The sequence below is a fragment of the Schistocerca gregaria genome, chromosome 1, assembly GCF_023897955.1.
Source record: "Schistocerca gregaria isolate iqSchGreg1 chromosome 1, iqSchGreg1.2, whole genome shotgun sequence".
Taxonomy (NCBI): Eukaryota; Metazoa; Arthropoda; class Insecta; order Orthoptera; family Acrididae; genus Schistocerca; species Schistocerca gregaria.
The window spans coordinates 605,903,076-605,907,054 of NC_064920.1; the positions used below are offsets into that span (position 1 = coordinate 605,903,076).

Below are 3,979 nucleotides of genomic sequence, written 5' to 3' on the forward strand. Positions count from 1 at the left end.
CTTGCCTCTTTGGTGTAATTTTCAACATTCTTCTGTTCCAGTTTTCCCACAGTCCATGTTTCACTACCACTTAATACTGTGTTCCAGATATACATTCTCCGAAATTTCTTCCTAAGATTAAGGCATTTGTTTGATACTAGTAGACTTCTCTTGTCCAGGAATGCCCTTTACCAGTGCTAGTCTGCTTTTGATGTCCTCCTTTCTCCGTCCGTAACTGGTTATCTCACTGCCTAGGTTGCAGAATTCCTTAACTGCATCTACTTCGAGACCATCAATCCTGATACGAAACTTCCTGGCAGATTAAAACTGTGTGCCCGACCGAGACTCGAACTCGGGACCTTTGCCTTTCGCGGGCAAGTGCTCTACCAACTGAGCTACCGAACCACGACTCACGCCCGGTACTCACAGCTTTACTTCTGCCAGTATCCGTCTCCTACCTTTCAAACTTTACAGAAGCTCTTCTGCGAAACAGCGCACACTCCGCTGCAGAGTGAAAATCTCATTCTGGATCAATCCTGATGTTAAGTTTCTCGCTGTTCTCATTTCTGCTACTTCTCATTATGTTCGTCTTTCTTCGATTTACTCTCAGTCCGTAATAGGACTATTTCTCCAATTGCTTCGACTAGTGGTCAAGGTATATAGTCTACTAAGTGGAATGGGTGATTTGAGTTGTTAAGATAGGTTTAATATACTTCTCTAGAATATAACGTTCTTAAAATTGAAAAAATTTAAGCTTGAATTATGGCTACTGCTGATTCTAGGATTAATAGAAATATTTGTCCAATAATTAGAAGTGAAATTAAGTTTTTCTGTACTCATTAGATTATTTATTCTATCCGTATATAATTTAATTATTCCTCACTTTCACTCTGAACAGCAATGTCATCAGCGAATCGTGTCACTGATATCCCTTCTTCGTGAATTTTAATTCCTCTCTTGAATCTTTCTTTTATTTCCATCATTGCTTCTTCGATGTACAGATTGATTAGCAGGGGAGAAAGACTGCGTCTCTGTCTCACTCCCTTTTCAATTCGAGCACTTCGTTCTTGGTCGTCCATGCTTATATTTCCCTCTTGGCTTCTATATTCCCCGTCTCTCTATGTAGATTACCCGTATTTTTCTCCGAATTTCGAACATCTTGCGCCATTTTACATTGGCAAATGCTTTTTCGAGTTCGACGAATCATTTTTTCAAGATCTATTAAGGCGAAAAAGGGAACGGACCATATGTAAAGGACACAGTCGGCAATAGTCTGTCACCGTTGTCCTATTGACGTTCGAGCGTCGCATGGTAGGCAAACTCGCTTCAAATTGCTGTAAAATACTACAAACCTCTCTTCTTTTTAGATTGTTTGGGCCACTGATTAGGAATCCGATGTCGGAATTACAAAACTGAAAGTGGTGGATCCAAAAAACAAATAGAAATTATAAATTTAGCAGATTAGAATAAAACTTCGGGTATAAAGTATTGTGAGGTCTCTGATAACGAATTAGAATTCTAAACTGCCGCACTGAAATGTTTATTCATTATTTTAAAGTCTTCAATCGAAATCATTTTCAATTTCATCACTTGTATTATTATTCGTTTTAGAACGGTAGCTGTTTGATTGTCCACCGGGAGGTGGTTCGAAAAGCAGATCGTTTATCTCATGAACATCTATCTTCTTCAGCTGTCATTTTTGGACTCTCCAGATCGATGAATCCCAATATACCAGAAACCGATGGAATACGACTTGCATCATTATCTCACGGGAATATCTGCGTGTAAGAACTTCTCGTTAATGCCGAGTATCTTTATTTCGAGCTTCCTGTGCTTCTTTAGGTAGCCGACCAATGGGCAACGAAGCAGTTTCGTTTATGGCATATCTATACATCAGAACTATGTAGACTGGTGTTGGTATCGTGCATTGTCGTAGAATATTGTGGTTCTGGTGAAGTTGGCACCCAACTTTCGAGATATGTAAACAATTTTCACAGTGAAATTTCCTGGCATATTAAAACTGTGTTAGATATCTTTTACTTCTAGAGTTCTATGTACAAAATTTCAACGATTCTGTAGAATTTTGAGGAAAAAAAAACAATATTACTCGAGGAAATTTTAACCTTGTGAAAAAATTTCTTGCCTATTTGCGAAAAAAATATGATTAAAATTCTGAATAGCTCCACAAGAATATTACAAAGAAAACTGATGACATTTGTTTATGCAGACAACAGGGGCAACTGTTTGAGGCAATGAGAAACCCACTTTTACCATGTAGCACTGCCGCTTGGTAAAATGAGCGTCCACTAAAAACGTGCGAATATGTGCATCAAATACATTTGAATTCGTTAGCAGTACTATTAAGGTAGTAGGAGACCCATTTACAAAAGTGGAGCCGCGCAGAAGAAATTTTGTGACCAATGATTCCGGATAATATCGGCAGCAGATTAGCTGCCTGTCTTATTTTATCCTGACAACTACGCAGCATCGCTGTCATCTATTAAAGAGGCCAAACGAACAGTATCTGAAAAATATGTTATTATCCGATTCACTGCTTACCGTCAAATGTCACGACACGTGACTGGAATAACACCGTGGCATTGGACAAAGCCCAAATGCACATCGCGCATTTTTTTTCTATTCTGTCCAGGTTTTGAAGGTCGTTAGTCCACTGAGAGCCGCCGCTAATGACCTCATCTGCGGAGCATTAAGTCGGAATTTTTCTCCCTTTGTCCCGCGCTACAGTCCTGGATTGCTCTCTTTGTATTTCTAACTACGGATTTATTTCTGCATTTCTTTAGAGTTAGCTTTTTCTCGTAGCCGACAGTGCAACTAATTTGTTATGCTTTTGTAGAGATTCTGTTGAACTTTTCACTTATTGTTTCCTGGACAGGATAGTTAACGGCGGAGGTGAAACTACGGTCCGGTAGGAATCCGCACCTCATTTCCTCCGTTTCGTAATAACGGCCACGAGAAAGCGAACCGAAATTAGCTGTGGGCCAGGGATGCGAAGACGGCCGCAAAGGTTAAAGGGCGCGTGGCGGCGGTGGCGGCGATACAGTAGGGGTGGGCAGGCTATATCGCAGCCGGGGCGACGCCTGTGGGGGCGAGATCAATGTCCGCCTCCACTCGAACGCGGCCGCCTCTTCCCTGAGACACGTCACCAGCGTGACGGAAGTGCTGCCAAAGGCCACTTCCTGTGCGGCTGTACTCTTTTGAGAGTTCTACGTCGACGCCGCACTCATTTCTACGAAGTTTCCCGGCTGACAGAAGTTCGATCACTTAAAAAGCGAATGGAAGACAAATTTGGTGTACGAATGCTGGGAAAGTGTGTTGCAACCAAAGAGGTAGAATACCATAGAGGCGCAACAACGCGACCAGAGTGACGCAAACTGAACAACACTCCGTCACGTTTTCTGAAGTAAAAACAAAGTGTCACGGTCAGTGATATTGTGCAAGGAAATTACGAAATCTAGGATATAATAATGGATTCACTTACTAACGTAAAGTTAAACACATGAAACTGCTTTCTGCTCAGGTGCATAAGACAACAGTAAAAACTACTAAAAATAATATTTCTAAACATTACGCAATTGAGATGAGATATATTTGTGGGTTATTTTCCTATTTTATCTCTCTTGCAAGACAGATGCTTAGAGTTGTAAAACTACCGTAGGCTAATGAAGATTACTGTAGTGTTCCTGGTAGCTTTGGTCAGTTAAGGTTATATCCACACTACCTGTACATTATTGTGTTTTGTACCTATCAGGAGTTATCTCATAACAATCGCTTTAAATAAAAGACTGGGTAGGCTGCAGAACATTTTTATTCTAATAGTCACCCTACTGTCTTTACTTAAAAGTAAACAGTACTTGATGGTTATATTCGGAAATTGTTGAATTGTAACGTGGAAAAGTGAAGTTTTGTAGTTAAAATAAAGAAAACAATTTAGATTTTTGATACAGCTTTATAAAACACAATTTCCGCAACAAACAGGTAA

The 3,979-nt window shown here is 40.2% G+C and overlaps 1 non-coding gene across 1 annotated transcript; it reads right to left on the bottom strand.

Annotated features, from left to right (window-relative positions):
* Window positions 1-309: 309 nt before the first annotated feature.
* Window positions 310-384, bottom strand: Trnas-cga (transfer RNA serine (anticodon CGA)). The gene has a single exon. It is a non-coding gene; the product is annotated as a tRNA-Ser (tRNA).
* Window positions 385-3,979: the final 3,595 nt, after the last annotated feature.